We start from the raw sequence: 17,525 nt of genomic DNA, 5'->3' as shown, positions 1-17,525 counted from the left end.
TACAGTTATCAATCGGCGCCAAAACTCGGTCTTATTGCCTCTAAACTGAGCCAACAGAGCGCTGGAAATGTTCATGCGCGCACGTTTGTGGTCTAGCGTAAGCAAACGCGGCACCCAACGCGCGGACAGCTTTCTCATGCCCAAATCTTGGTTTAATATGTGACAAACAGTTTCTTTTGACATCTTCATAATCTCAGCTATTTCTCTAACTTTAATCCGGCGGTCGTCTAGTACCAATTGATGAACTTTAGCGATGTTATCGTTAGTGGTTACAGTTTTTCGACGCCCAGGACGTTCATCATCTTCCAAGCTCCTGCGACCACGTTTAAATTCAGCTGCCCAAAATTTTACGGTGGTAAACGATGGTGCAGAGTCACCATACACAGAGTCCAACTCATCTTTGATTTGTGAAGGCGTATTGCCTTTCAAAAATAAAAATTTAATTACAGCTCGATATTCAATTTTTTCCATTTTGGGGAAATCACCGAAATAGACTCACAAAAATGACTGTCAACAGATAATTGCGCAAGATAAATTTCTGAAATTTTGGCGAGTAGCTATTATAATATGCACAATTTGAAGTAGAAACTTTTTTTTCAGATGTGCCGCTAGCTTCACGTTGAGGTCGGTTATTTATCGGACAGCCCTCGTACATACATTGCTTCAAGATAAAGTCCATCAAACATCGTAGCTGTTGTTTGAAAAGTCTTGCTGTATTGTCGTGATGATTGCTTGCTGAATGACAGCGATCCATAATTCCACACATACTGTGCTGGTCAAAACATTTGCAACCAGAATGACTATTTTATTTAACCCTGCATTACTAACCTCAAATCATGTCGCATGGTTACTAACCATGGGTCTTATCGACCCTCATTTGTATTATCTTTTAAAATCGTTTAAACTTATAAATTGCTAAAACGTATACGTCTTTTAGTATATTGTAGTATTTTATTGTTAAATTTATAAAATGATGTGTTAAAAAATTAGTTTATATACTTAAATTGAAATTAAGTTTGTATTCATTGCAACATAGCTAAAAAAGTGAAAAAAAAGTTATCCAGCTAGATTCCGCATAAAATGATAAGTTTTAAAGATATTGACTTCAAATAAAGTGCAATTGAAACCTGAAATATGAAAGTAAAATGTTAAAAAGAAAAATTGGAATGACTAATGTAAAAATCTTTCAATTATGTAATCTAATCGACCCAGGGTATTTTTTAAAACAATTTTTTATGCATAATATTTTACATGATTCTTATTCTTATTGTTTATAAACGTTTAAATATGTAGAAATTTAGATTACACATATATCTTGCGTTAAAAAATATTCTTTATTTTTTGTTAATTTAAAAAGTTTGCGTGTCTGGGTCGATTCGACCCTAAGGTTAGTAATGGAGGGTTAAATACATTTTTTTTTAACTTTTGATAAAGTAATCCTTTATCTATATATATTTTTTTATTGGAGGTTTTGTTTATACAAATAATCATAAAAACTGAAAAATTAATTCATTTGATTATAACGGTAAGAAGGCATTAAATAAACCAAAGTCAAAATTCATGTGTTCAAAACATTTGCAACTTTTAAGTATTCTAAAAATATTTTTTTTATTTTTTCAATATTTAGTTGAATAGCCATTATTTTTAATAACTTCAGCACATCTTCTAGGCATTGAAGCTACCAGACCAGTGGTTCCCAAACTTATTTTGTCTACCGCCCACTTTGAGAATAAATATTTTTTTAGCGCCCCCCTTTTTTCACCAATTTAAAAACCACAATAACTTCAAATGTATTATTGTGACCTATATATGTATATTAACGGAGAATTCTAAACGAAACCTTCACTATAACCAGCAACTTGAAACCTGAGCGCAGTAGGTAACATACAACGGCCCTTAGGACTCAAGTTAACTCTTACGGGCTCCACCTGCCAATAAGAATGATTACTGAAACACAACTTTATAATATTAAAACAGAGAATCTTTTATTAAAAATAAAACTAAAATGATCGATCCATATATAAAAACTAATGTGAAGGATGAATCTGATGCTGTTTAATAAGTTTGTTAATATCAGGTTCCAATTTACTCAAGAACGGTCGCAAGTCGCCACGTTCGAAAACAAGCAAACGATTTCTATTTTTAGTAAGCAGTGTTGTCACAGCACTAAATCCACGTTCACACAAATATGACGATGGGAATGCTATCAAGAATCGTTGAACGATTGACCACAATCCAGGGTACAATTGCGAGATCGGTTTTTGTAGCCAAAATTCTTGGTAACCATTTTTGAACTTGATTTTTATTTCCTCGTTTGTTGTCAATTCTATAAGTTCTTCTTCCAGCTGAGGTGGCATTGCTGTGTTGACATTTGAAAACGGATCCAACACCCAGTCTGGTATTTCCAAGTTCAAAATGTCCTGGTATCGTTCGGTGAAGTCAATGTGGAGGTTTTCCAAATGTTGGCAGTAGGCAAACAATTCGACGTTACTGCATGATACTGATAAATTCGGAAAATTGTGAAAATCACGTCTGCCCAGATTCTTTTTGTGTAGAAGCAGTTTGTCTGCGAGAGCAGCAACGACGTTTTTTGTTTTAATTAAATTTAGTTTATCGCCTTGCAGTTGGAGATTCATGCCGTTGAACAATTTATACAGGTCTGTCATGTAAGCTATATCATTCTTTAATGTTATGAGCTTGTCTTGAAATTCTGTATCTTTAGTTTCCAAGAACTCTATAACAGAGTCAAACAGGTTGTAGAATCGAGTCAGACAATTGCCTCTTGATAGCCAACGAACTTCAGTATGAAACAACAAACGATTGAAATCCTCGTCATTAGTAACACAAAGCTGATGAAATAATCTATCATTCAAAGAGCTGTTGCGGATTTTATTGACTGCTTTCATTACATATTGCAGTGATTGAAATAGTTTTTCACTTAAGTTTCTAGCAACTAAATGTTGTCTATGAATAACGCAATGTACACCAAGGACATCTGGAATTTTATTTTTTAGGTGCGCTATTAAGCTTTTATGGCACCTTATCATAGCCGGAACGCCAACAAACCGTAGCAACTGAAATAATATTTTTTAAAGGAATCTCTTTCTCATTGCAAAACTTTTCCAATATATTGAATATGGTTTCGCCTTTTGTATCGGTTTCTAAATTTCTAGCAAATAATAGTTCTTCACAAATTTTCTCATCTTTAATAAACCTCACGTAAGACAACAACAATGCTTCATTAGTTGGTAAAGTTGACTCATCGAGCTGAATTGAGAATTGGCTTGTCCTCAGGTGTATTTCATCCGGAATATTTCATTGCCTATTTTGCGTTTAACCATCATCCACATATTCTCAATCGGGTTGAGATCGGGAGACTGTGCCGGCCATACCATAGTTTTTATATGATTTTCCTCTAACCATGATTTTACGAGCCTAGACGTGTGTTAGGGTCGTTATCGTGTTGGAAAGTCCACACAAGTGGAATTTCAAAATCGGCAGACGGCAGCATGACATTAGCTAAAATGTCCCTATAATTTACAGCTGTCATCGTGTCAGTTATATGATGAATAGGACCAATAAAATTACCGGAAAAGCACCCCCACACCATAATATTACCCCCTCCGTGTTTTACTGTAGCAGTTGTGTACCTTGGGTTATATTTTTCACCTCGCGGACGCCGAATATGAGCTTTGCTGTCTGAGCCTCGGGGGTTGAATTTGGATTCATCTGACCATAAAATTGAGTTCCATTTCTGCTTAGTCCAATTTAAGTGTGATCGAGCAAATCTCAACCTCTCTTTTCTATTTTTTGCAGACACAAATAGCTTTTTCGTACATCTGTAACTACGCAAACCAAACTCCAAAGCCCTTCTTTTGATAGTGGAGAGGCTGATGTCGAGTTGAACTTCGGATTAAGCTTCTCTTGGAACTGCTTTGGGGTATTTTGTAAAGAAATTTTTTATTTGCCGGTCTTCTCTTACGGTTGTAGCACGAGGCCTACCTCCTCTATGAACTGTGTGGATGTTCTCGGTCCGAATAATACGGCAAATCGTTGATTTATGTATGAAATATTTTAACGATATTTCTTTTTGCGAAAGTCCATTTCTAAAATCTTCTTTTATTTTTGCTTTAAAGTCCGAACTGTATTTATTGCCTCCCATTTTCAACCGAAAATATTAGAATGATCACAAAACACGGAAAAATTTGTTAATTCTAGAAACGCGAAAGACTGAATGCAAACTCTTAGTAAAATAAAAACGCATGAAGTTCCAATAATTATGTAGAATGCGATTACCGTTATAACTTGCTTTTCGTTAAGTAGCAAAATAAAATAAAAATACAGCAATTATCAGTTGCAAATGTATTGAATACTTGCATTTCATATTTTCCACTGGAATATTGCTTTGTTTTTGTTATAGGTTAAAAATAACAATTCTAACAGTACATATTAAACAAATACAAAAAAAGCTCAGAAAAAGAGAAAAACAAAGAACACAAAAATTACTTTAGCAACAAAAAAATGGTAAAAACAAATATTTGATTTTAGTTGCAAATGTTTTGACCACCACTGTATGTCATCGCATCCTGGGAGTCTCATGTAGTTCATATGTCTTGGGCTGCCATACGTTGATGGCAAAAAGAACGCCGAACGATATTAGCGCGATGTCTTCGTTGCTTCGTAACAAATTTCAATCTGTAATTGATCACTTCGTTTGAAACACACATAAAGTTTTCACTGAATAATTTTCAATAATTTTTCTTTTAAATAGCCGCAAAAAAAAGCAAGCGACCGAAATTGAACGATTCAAATAATTTACAAATCAAACTTTTGAAAAACAAAACAAAAAAGAATTGTATGAAAAGTCACTTTTTGGAAATTTCCAATTTTTGGACTATTCCTTAGGAAAAGTATATGGTTTTTTTATATCTAAGCCTTTCCAGATCCACAGCGAACAACTTCTGATTTCATGAAGATTGGTTCCGCCGTTCTCGAGCGTTAGCGTTACTAACAAACAATCATTTTTACTAGCAAGCAGTAAAATCGTAACAATATATATAGATGTGAGGTTTTTTTTTTATTGTTTTTGCTTTGTTTTTTTTTTTTGAAGAAATGAAATATTCAAATATGCCTACAAACATGAATTTTGAACAATTGCTTATTTGAAATATAATTTTTGTATTTATGAGTTGTATTAAACTTTGACATAAAGAGCTAAAAGGTATCCTATGTCCTTAGCCTGGTTCTAAGCTACCTCTCCACCAATTTTCAGCCAAATCGGTTAAGCCGTTCTTGAGTTATGTATGTATGTATGTATGTTTGTATATACAAAATAAAACGTTTGTATAGGAAAAAGAAAAGAAAAGGGGTTTAGGGGTTTTCCGGCAACTTTCGTAATTTTTTCTTACATAAGAACCTTCTCCTGATAATAACAAATACAACAAAAAAAAGATCAGCCAAATCGGTTCAGCCATTCACGCGTGATGTCGTGACAACGAAAACGGTTTCATTTTTATTTATAAGAAGAAGAAGATAAATAAATAAAAACAAAGAAAAACATAGCCATTTAGCTGATTTTTTCATATAAAGGCCAAAAATGGTGATTTTTTGAATTGATTGTATGGCGAACCCCCAGGGGAGTTCCAGGGGGTGTGCCACTGGCAAGGGTGGATCGGCCGTCCAAAGTTAGTGGGGGTCGGTCATACATTTGGACACGATTGGAGCACTCTAAATGGGTCAAAGTGGGATTTTTCAAAATTTGCCCCTACCCAAAAGTTCGACCCAAATTGGGGGACATCAAAATTCGTTTTAGAGGTATGGTTCCTTTGGCAAAGTTTCTTATTTTGATCCCTAGAATACGATTTTCATAGAGCAATGAGCGATTTTTAAATCGACCCGCCCTAATATATATATATATAACCCTATACCTATCTCGTTTAGTTTTGTGTGATGCATACAACCGTTAGGTGAACATAAGTATAATACTCTTTAGCAACTGGTTGCAAGAGTATAGAAATATAAAATTATTCCTAAAGTTCAAGTGCTTTCAAACTGGAAGAAAATTTACACAGCATACAAATTTTAAAGTATGTTAAAATGTAATTATTTTAATTGGCTATTTTTTGGATTCACTAATCCATTAATCTCAGGGAAGAAATTCCTAACTATCTTAAAACTGCAATATCATCAACCATATTGTGTTTATACTCTTCTCATTACTCGCTCTTATAATATTTGCCATTTTCTCCCACCCATCTTCCTAATACTATTATATTCTTGCGTGCTTTCTTTGGGAAGTGACATGTCAAGGCTGTCACTTCTTGTTAAAGATGGCACCCCAATGCTAACACTGTTTCCATTTTATATCTACTATGCCACATACATCTCATGACACACCATTTTAATCCAAACCCTCAATTCACACATACACAAACAAGAATTTGCATATTAAGCACAACTATAGATTCGTAGTTGAATGTTGATAATCTCCATTAGTTTCACCAGCAACAAACATGTGAGCATACACTTGTGTGCAAGTGTGCGTGTATTTGAGTGTTACGAGGGCGATGGCTCCCTTCATATCCGGTGTGTGGTCTGTCAGTTATTTTTGATCATTGTAATATCTTAATATTTATGCGGGTGTTTTATAACTTACATATATGTATATGTGTAAGTATGTGTCGCTCCTGATCAATATGCAACGGTGTCTTTTACTTGACATGACAAGGTTGAAGCCAATACTTTTGACTGTTTTCCATATTTTAGCCTTTAATTCCAGCATTTGTGAAGTGTTCGGTGCTTTCAAATAGAGAAGTCTGTTTATTTTTGAGAGATTCATTTTTTTTTTATTGTTGCTGCTATCATGGTGATAAGTTATCAAATTGTGGTATTTTAGTGGGTGGAAGTTTTGCTGTTGTATTAAAACGGATTTTTCTTGGATGAAAATATTTTGGAAATTGAATAGATAATAAGTCAGAAGTGTGTCCGTGATTTCTTTAAGCTCAGTTGTAAATCCTTCAAATATAAACTGTAGCACATTTCTTCCAACTTGTCAGAATATGGCTTGTTTTTTTAAAATGTGATTTCGTCTTTTCGCTTTTACCGTTTTTCCAAAAAAATTTTATTTTAAATGTATAGTCTAGAGAACTAATTATTACTTTGCTTTTCCTCTTTTAAAAAATTATTATTTAGCTATGTGGTAGTCTCTCATCAGTTCATCAGCTCAACTGTAAAAATTGGAGTTCTTCTGTTTCTGGAGCTGACTGGTACACTTATTAAACTCTGACTATTTCTCTTGAGATTTGATAATACTAAGTTGGCATATACATATAAATGAAGTCCTTCTTTTTTAACTATACACATAGTAAATAGTTCTTTATGATTGGGAGTAAATAATTGTTTTCCGTTATAAATTTACAGTTCTAGACACTTCAAAAAATCTATCTTCAAATTCACATCTTATAGGTGAGTTATGAAGTTCTGTTTGAGACTACGAATTTGACTTAGAGAGTTTGCTGTTCTAATTGTAGGAAAGACCAATAATCAAGCTTTCTCATAGATTATGCAAAAGTTTACCATGGCGAAGACCCTATAAAGTATATAAATAATAAATTGAAACAATTTTAAATTATCAATACTTCTTTCCTTAATGATAAATATTTGCAGTTTTCCATGGAGGCCAATTTCTGTTCTGGAAATAGGAATAGTTCTCTATTTAAAATTGAATAAGGGTGGCTAGTGATAGACGATAACATGATTTTCATATTCTTTTTAATTTAAGTTAACATGAATCTTACTACTCAACTAATAAAGTCTCTTACTCGTATGGGCCCTCTACGGAATTTTAATTGCCAAGGCTTTAACTGAAGAGACTACTTTAGAAAAGGTATAAAACTACAGCAGAAGAACCTAACCGAAATCAAATCTTATATTTTCTGTGAAATAATTACGACTTTAGTATATCCTATATTTTTAATAAAAATCATGCTGCTGGAATTTCATCATTATCAATGGGGCGTCTATTGTTAACATCTAAAGAGATATCTTCTGGTATTTAAATATCATTCCCTTTACAATGCATTATTGGATCTCCGTTACCTACATTATCATCGAATGGTTCTTAGATTTTTAAAGCTAAAACTCTTCAATTATGAAACGTATAAAAAAATGTGTACGTTTCTCCCAACCAACCAGCCTCCCACATCTAATTCTATTACCAAACGACATATTTAAACACTTGCTGTTGACATTCATCCAGATCGAGTGCTATTAAATGGCAGTTAAATGGTGGTAGTTGTTGTAATAGTATAAATAGTGGTAGGAGAGTGTATGAAGTAACAGCAGCTGAATGCGTTTCCATTACATAGTAGCATGCAAAAGTATGCAATCACAAACGTACTAACACATTGAATAAGATAAATGTATGTTTGTATTTGCCAGATTATATACATGCAGATGTGTGTGTATGTATGTTATAAAAAGCACTGAGTTAGTGAAAACTTCAAATAATTTTGTTATTAGGGTGCGCGCAGAGTGGGCGCTTAAAGCCGAGCCGAGCAGAAATTCGCGTGTTGCGTAAATGGGAAAATGCGCTCGGCTTGGCTTCAAGCCTTCACTCTGCAGGCACCCTTACTGTTGGTTTTGCTGCGATTTTTGCTGTAGTCGCTGCAGTTGTTAAGTTTGTTGAACTTGAACTCTAATACACTATGCGCACCCACATAAATTACACGCGAAGCAGGCATCGCTCACTTTCGCGTGCTGTGGCTGACGAGTGAACAGAGAGGTGAGAAAAAGAGAGAGTCAAAGGAGTGTACAAATGGGTGAGTGTGCACATTTGTGGTTCCTGTAGTGCCTATATGTGCGATATGCCGCTTCCTTCAATAGCTGCCTTTACACGGTCACATATGTGTGACAACATGTGTGACATCACACCAAGTTGTACCGTGTAAAGAGGAAAAGACATGCTTGTCACGCATGTTCAAAGTTTTTAAACTTGTTTAATTTTTTTGCTGGTGTGTCACACAAGTGTGATCGTGTGAAGGGCTGCATGATGCACGCAGTGTATTTTTTCAGTAGGAAAAAAGACAGTGTGCAGGAATGGTGTCGCGCATCAACGCGCAATTTTGGAAAGAGTTCTTTGAACTCTACCGAAGTTTTCCAGAACTGTGGCAAATAAAAAGCGAGTGCTACAAAAACAAAAAGAATGCAGATTATGAAGTGCTTCTATCAAAATTAAAAGAAATTGATGGTAACGCTAGCTTGGACAATTTAAAATGTAAAATTAATTCATTTCATTTCATTCATTTGTAATGCTTTGGACAAGATATTTCCAGTTCTTTTAACAAATTTGTATGCGAGCGTGTTGGTCTTTTCTTACACCAATCTTGCACCCAAACACGTTTTTTCTTGCCACTTTTTGCAATTTCTTCCTCTTCCTCCATTTCTAAAATTTCTTCTATCAGAAGAGCTGCCACTAATGCGCGTGCCATGTTTACTCGTTAAAAGCTGAACGAAAATGAAGTTCACACACATGCATGACCGTGTGAACGAAAACGTCACACTTGTAAATCAAGCCATGTTCGCGAGCATGTGTGACCGTGTAAAGGCCGCTAATATGTTGCCAAACATGTAAATGTATATGTGTGTGTTTCGTATACGTCTGTGTGTGCGTGCCTGTTTGCCAACTTAGACTGCCTCAAATGAGTGCTTAACGGCTGCAATTTTTTCTCGCTTTACACTTGTTTGATTTGTTCGACATGTGTGAGTGATTGTTGGTGGAGCAACGAGAGCTGGAAACGGTTAGGTCCTATGCATACAAGGGTTTTTAGCTGTTACCAGGTTTTTTTTCGTTCACCCCGACACAATCTTCCCGATTACACACGCAAGCATTGGCTTTCCACTCGCCTCCTTGAGAGATCCGCTACTTCTGCTTCTCACCAATCTTCTTAATGTTCGTGCTCAAGGGCACGCCTGGTGTTCGGTTGTGCTGTTTAAATGTATGGAATGTTTTTTCGTCATGTCTTCTTGTTTGGTGTCAGTTTTCGTTGCTCCTCATCGTCGCTTTCCTACTGTTGCATATCTCTTTCGCAGTGAGTTGGTTAAAATGCATCGTATGTTGCATGAGTTCTTCCTTAAGTACTTTGTCTGCTCGTAGCAGTTTTGTGATAGTTTTAGGTTTCAATGTATACAGCGTTTTTACTGCTCATCTGAATAAAAAATAAGTACTCATAAGTCCTATTTTGGAGTGCAAGTTATGTAAGTCACTAGTTGATTGTAATGCTGACAGTTTTTGTTTTTTACTTTGGAGCACACTTTATGGAACTTGGCTAGGAGCATTATTTTGAAAGGATGTCGTTAACCAAATTTGAGTTTTAAGGAAGTTTAAAAGGCACAATTTGGCTAAGTTGAATTTTTAAATTGATGTCACTATTGTGAATTTCAATTTGAATTGATAACCGGCACCGTTAACTGATTGATTATGTTCAATAATCACTTATTGCTATTGAAATAATATTCAATGATAATTTTGGAGAGATCGCATACTACTGAGAATACAATTTTGAGTTAAGGTATATGCGTTTGTGACACATAACTGTTAGTCAAAGTGCTTCTTCGTCTTACTTTAAGTAAAATAACTCTTATCCACTTCCAGGGATTCTCGTTTGTGTTTATCTGGTAGATAAAAATTGACTGATTAAACGTGAGACCTATTAAATTCATTAGACACATGGTAAGCTGATACGAATATATTATTATAATATAAGTACATACACACAAGCCTAAAAGAAGACTAAATAACCTGATATTTTGCTATGGAAGTTTACTGATGAAAAATTGTTGATAATGATGAGTGAAATCATTTGGTTATTCGGAACATATAATCTATCTTTTTAATATTTCTTTTCAACTGCATCTTTCTCACTCGCTCTTCTCCTATCTCTTTCTATTGCGACTTAGCAAGGCTTTAAGATTTCGTGCATGTTAGGTACCTACCATAGGTATGTATGCTAACGACACACCTAGGTCTTTAGAATGCCCATTGTAAAACCGCCGGGACCCAAAATACCTTATTTTTCCATGCCCACTTTTAACCACCTTGTACTCCTGATGAATTTCATCAAAACCCTCTTCGAATAGTTTCGATTCTTCTCCTATACAACACCTTGGATTTGCGTAGAACGTGCTTCTACCTCTTTACATATCTGACAGCAGACAGTTACCTGTTAGATCTCCTACTATATTTCTTATGCCATTCCTTTTGAATTTTAATAATCTGTGCGGCCCCGATTACTTGTTTTCCTGTTTAAAGATGGTTTCTACCGATTAAATATGTACATATTATATTCTCTTTTTATCAAAGTCTGATTGAAGGGTGGTGGCTGCTCTAGAACCCATTCCAGGCTTTTAGTAAAATTCGATGTCAGATCCACTTCAAGAGCAAGATATTTAGTTTGTTTTGATGATGATTTTAAAGCCGCTGGGGTATTTGTATATATAAATACATAAATTTGGATTGGCTTTAATGAGCTCTATTATCTGGTCTGACTGTGATGGTGTAGCCGGAATCCAAACCCTTGCTCTTGGCGTGGATGGAATGTCTCTTGTTGACCGATCTTGGCTATGATCCTCCTTCGAACTGCTTTATTTACACGTTGTTTTTCTTGCATTGGTCTAAAGTCAGGACCCAAGAGTTTAGTGGAGATGGTCTTCGGCTCGGTTCGGATGACACTTTGACCAGCCCTTTTTGTACACTCAACCATGGCAAAATTTACTATTTGGATGTTGTGTTATTGAGAACCTACGAACGCCCAACTGTAATGTACGGTTAAAATACCTGAATATTAACAAAAAAAAAGTATACAGAGTAGAATTATGCATTCATTCTGCTTGATGCTAAGGAATTTTTTAGATCTAAGAAATGTTAACACGTTGTGTAAAGTGCACCTCTAGGCACTCATGAAATATTGGCTCTACTTAGAGGTATTAGCGGCAACAGTTGGCTATATACTGGTTTGGTGATCAAGTACATACTACGTTAAGGCCCAACTGGTGGTTTATTCGTCATGCTTTTACGCAGCCTATTCAAAAAGCACTCTTGGCAGTGCACTTTAAGGCTTGTACAGTACTCGCTGGAAGTCGATTTATTTTACTGAAGTGAGGTTTTATGTATTATACTGAAGTGAGGTTTTAGGTGTCATCACAAACTGATTTTATAAAATGTTTACTTCGGATGCAACTTGAATATAACATAATTTTTCCTGACATTGTTTTTTAATGGTTTGTTTGTCTGTTGATTGGCGTTATAAGCCTGTTTAAAGATATTTTAAGTTGAAAAACGTATTTATGAAATTGCGGAAAACATTTAGCGAATCTGTTAGATTTTAAGAACTTACAATATATTTTACTTCTGACCGCTACTAAACTGAGCTCATTCAACCTTCATAACACACATTTCATCAATACCGCTAATATACATAAGTATTTACATATCACAAAGAAGAAATCTCACAAAACTACATTACCTGTCTACCATATATGGTATTTACCAGTTCGTGCAAATGTGTCCGTTGGATACACTTCATTTGATTTTTTCACGCATCGAAACCTTTTTGTAGGTCTTCTCATTATTCAATTTCAAATTATTTTTTGTGGATTTACAACGCTTGGTGCGTAGCTCTACTGATTTCTGTTCCGAATTTTCAATGATTATTTTTCTACCTCACTGCTGCCCTTCAACCTACTGTGCACTACTGTAAAACAATTTTGCATTATTTTGCTCTAGTCATTGTCAAGCTAGGTTCATAACACAGTGTAAAGGTTTTATGGGTAACATAGCTAAATCGCCTAAATGTATGCAACACATTTCATGCTTATCACCTGCGCTAGGTTCCACAAATTAGCCAATTTATCTTTTGTAAAATTAGTGATAACATTGTAGACATCAATTATAAAATAATGGAAATAAGAGTTATACTAATTCTTCTATAAACTTTGGTATGTTTGATCCGAATGTGTTTTTCACATAGTTTATTACAGTTCGTAAACAAAACGCAATTTTCGATTTTATTTACTACTTCAATTGAAGATATTTTAACAATCAAAATTAAACCTAAAATGTCTCATAGCTCTATATTTAAATTAATTTTAATATAAAAATTCATGTATATTGGTCTAAAGATCGTATCCCGAATTAAAGTAATAAATTATTTCTATACTAAATGTGTAAGTATATGACTGTGGGCACATGCCAAACCATTAGAGCACGTAAATTCTACATAAGGAAAAAGTAGACAAAAAGCCTCCACCATTAAATTCAAATCCATTTAAGGCCTATTCAAAAATCTGTTAAACTTTTGGTAACTTTGCGATTCAATTATTTTGTATACTCCGAGTTAACGGTCAAAAATCATGCCGGGAGCGTTGTAAAGTTTTTCATGGCAATGCTTGTGTGAGTGTTGGTTTGTATATATCGTTTGAGCTACAGAACTTTAAGTTGTAAGCTGAAGCTCCGAAAATACATACGCATATCAGTTTGCAGGTGTAGAGTCACACCAAGTAGCTGCTATAAATATGTCAAAAATCCAAATAAACTATAAGCACACCTCAACGCGCTTACTGTCATACCTTTACTGTAACTGTAAGCTTGTATATATGTGTGTGCTCACATTAATACTTTGAAACAAATACAAAGACTCACACTGACTTAAATACAGATAAAAATACATATACCCGATAGGGCTCATTATACCTTCACACACCAGTATTTGTTTTATTTGGCTACATATGTGTAGAACTGTGCTAGTAAATATGTACGGGTATTGCGTGCCACAATGATATAGCAACGTATTTAAATGCCATTAAGCTGCCGGTGAACATATTAATCCATTGAACAATGTTTTCGGCGGTTGCAGCAATTGAAACAGCTTGAAAAGGTGTTCCCTACAGGTGTTTTAGTGAACAAACATTTGGGTTTGCGAAAGCTTTATTGAAAGTGGGTGCCGCGCAAGCTAACAATCCAACAAAAACAACAAAATTGCCGATTCTAAGAAGTGTTTGCAGTTCTTTAATCATATTTGAATTTTTGCGTCGATATGGGACAATAAATGAAACATGTCTCCATAATTTCACTCCGAAATCAAATCCATAGTCAGCCGAGTGGACTACACACGATGAACCTGCTCCAGAACGTGGAAAAGCATACCAGTTGGCTGACAAGGTGATGGCACTTGTATTTTGGAATGGTCTTGCATAATTTTATTGTTCACCTTGAAGAAGGAAGAACCATCAAATGAAGAGGAAATCACCGAAGCTGAGGCCTATTTTGAAGCAGAGAACAAATCGTACTGTAAAATGCCATTGAAAAGTTGGAGGCCGTAGTGACTTCAAACAGACTTGCTATTTAAATTCGATAGGTTGAGTACAAATATCATTTAGATGACAAAGTTATTGCGACTAATACTATTTTAACCTATTTTACTACTTTTACCATGAACTATAGTTCAGTGATTTCAAATCTCTACTTCTGGACTGCCAATCATTTACAGCTATGAAACCAGCAATATTCCTTTTAGAGACTGCTAGAAGCAGAATCTTGCTAAAAGATCCACTGCTCTCCATCGAAGGCTGCCTTACCACCTTTATAAAATAATCTGTTGGTACACTTTTGCCTTTCAGTTTTAAACCTTTATAGAAGGCTTGCTACCCAACCATTACAACAGGTGAATGACGACCACGTAAGATTTTTTTGCAGTTTTGGAAATGTTTGCATAAATTTTGGCATTTTTGTTGTTAAAACTTGTTCAACAGGGATTTTTTTCTTGCGTAAAATGGATACTTTTATGGGTGTTGACCGTTGGTTACCCCTTGCGAGGTGCGAAAGTGCGCAAGAACTTCACCAGCATACTTTTTAAAATGGATTGCGTTGCATCTTTACGTTTTTGTTTTTTTGATAAGGAATTTATATAGATCATCTTTGAAATTTTTAGTAATTTAAAGAACAATTTTAATATGTCAAGTTCATGAGGGTAAAAGTTTATTAACTCCAATCCAATTTTCACAAAACAGTAAAGTGACAACTCCCTGGTGGGTGTAAGTTTGTATTATTAGAAAAATTTGCACGGAATAAAATACAGAAGTAAAATAACAAAAGTGTGTTTTGTGCAGGGTTGCCAGAGTTTTACCCATGTTCCAAGTTTTGTATTTGTTAAGTGAAAAAAATTTAAATAACGACTTGAAGAAGGGAATTTCCGAATTTAACATGCGGCTTTCACTTAATATTGAAAAAAATATATTAAGATATAATTAATACGATCTTATATCAAAAACAGATATACATAGGTTCAATTTTAAATACACATGTATATGCAAAATAGCTTGCGAGCTCTTTAAACGTGAATACATGTACATATACATATGAATGAGCAGACACATCCACAAGCCACCATTTCATTGCCTTAAACCCCATCTCTGTGCCAAAAAAAAATCCATTTTTCGACATCAAAATTTTGGTGGCATTTGCTTCAGAGCAAAGAAAGTCCACCTGCATAAATATATAGCCAGCTTCCGCGGTATATATAGAAGCATGGATTCAAACTAATACTCGCTCATATAAATGTGTATTTTTATACCCTAAACACGGTATAAAAAGTTTGCCATTAAGTGTTTTATAAATTAAGTTTGTATATACATATACGTATTTGCTTGTTATATTTGGTTGTCAAAAAAGTCTTTCGGTATTTTCGCTAGTTGGCGCTGAAAGCGCGTAGTTCTAGTTTTATTCGTCGCATCGGGTCATGCTATACCTTTTTGAAAAGCTCATTTCTCGCGCTAACACGTGTTTGATTGATTGTCGTTTATTTTAAGTCGTTCGTGAGTTATAGCGTCGCAAACATGGAGCAAAATAAAGAGAAAATACGGCATATTTTACAGTACTACTACGATAAAGGCAAAAATGCATCTCAAGCCGCCAATAAAATTTGTGCAGTTTATGGACCCGATACAGTTTCCATTTCCACCGCACAACGATGGTTTCAACGTTTTCGTTCTGGTGTAGAGGTGGTCGAAGATGCGCCACGCTCCGGAAGGCCTGTCGTGGAAAATTGCGATAAAATCGCTGAATTGGTCGAAAGAGACCGGCATAGTAGCAGCCGTAGCATCGGTCAAGAGCTGGGCATGAGTCATAAAAAATTCATTTCAATTTTTTTGACAACCCAATATAGACTTGTTTACAATGATATATGTACTTTAGTAAAATGTGTGTGTATGTGTTTAAGTGCGCCACTTAATATTGAAATAAATCTTTAGCTACGTTCCCAACTGTAACTTCTTTTTGCAGCTTTTGCACATTTTGCAGCTACTTTATATGAATTAAATTCAAAATGCAAAAATACACACTAACACAGAGATATAAGATCATCGGCATCAAAACAAAAAAAAAAAACAGAGTTATAGGCAAACACTCATTGCGTGAAAATTTACTGCCAAGCGTAATGGTAATTCAGAGCACAAAAACTTCTTCAGCGGAGGTTACGTTTTCTCCTTTTATTTTTGAAAAGCTGAAATAAATGTTGTCATATATTAAGATAGTCTATTTCTGTTCATGTGTGTGCGTGAGTACCTATTTATGTGTATGTACTCGTATGTGTGCATAAATTGGTGTCAAGTAGGCGCTCAAGTGAGCAAAAGCAGTGAGGCCCTAATTGGGCAGCGACTGCCTGTTTGGGTTTTTGCGAGTGTTCGTGCGTGGAATGTGCGTTGTTTGGTGAACTGTCAGCAAAACATTTTTGATAACGGATTGCAAACACGCAGATTATATACAGTATACTCTCGAAAAGTAAATTCTCAGAAAGTAAATAATCGCGGAAAAGTAAATCACCTTTAAGATTACACATGCACCTCGAAAAAGTAAATTTTTTAATTTACTTTTCAGAGAATGTGATAAAAAACTCGAAACGAAGCAAGCAGCGTTTTTTACGATGTTGCAAAAACACTTACTCTCTTGTTTATCGCGTCTGTTTAGTAAATAAACTTTGAGATATGTACATATGTAAATGGTCAGAAAATATATTGCAAAAGAAAAAAAAACAAAAGAATATTCAAATTTTCTTCTCTTCACAATAAAAACATATGTTTTTCATGTAAATCCATATGTTTTATTGAAGCAAATAACTGAATGAATTTTTTAAGTTTAAAAATGCATTTAATATTATAAAAACAGATAATTTATGTATATATTTGGAAAAGTAAATTATTCGAAAAAGTAAATTACCCAAAATACCAATCGATTTACTTTTCGAGAGTATACTGTACTCGTATGTAAATGTGACCACACACACACGCACTCACTTCTGCCATATTAATATACGTGTGTTCGTTTGTATGCATTTAAGGCTGTGGCCTCTCCTTGCAAACACAGTGCAGCAATTGAAGTGCGAAAATCTGTAGGTGTTGCCATTACATTAATTTCAGCGTTTTTAATAATATTTACCATACGTGCTAGCTCTCTCCAGCTCTTCTAAGTTGTGGGA

At 34.8% G+C, this 17,525-nt stretch overlaps 1 pseudogene; it reads right to left on the bottom strand.

The window, feature by feature from the left end:
• The window catches only part of LOC125777573 (uncharacterized), a 38,582-nt pseudogene extending 29,094 nt beyond the window's left edge, over positions 1-9,488 (bottom strand).
• Positions 9,489-17,525: the final 8,037 nt, after the last annotated feature.

The sequence above is a fragment of the Bactrocera dorsalis genome, chromosome 3 (genome assembly GCF_023373825.1).
Source record: "Bactrocera dorsalis isolate Fly_Bdor chromosome 3, ASM2337382v1, whole genome shotgun sequence".
NCBI lineage: Eukaryota > Metazoa > Arthropoda > Insecta > Diptera > Tephritidae > Bactrocera > Bactrocera dorsalis.
Note: the sequence above shows the minus strand (reverse complement) of the source record. Positions and strands in the feature narration are given on the sequence as shown.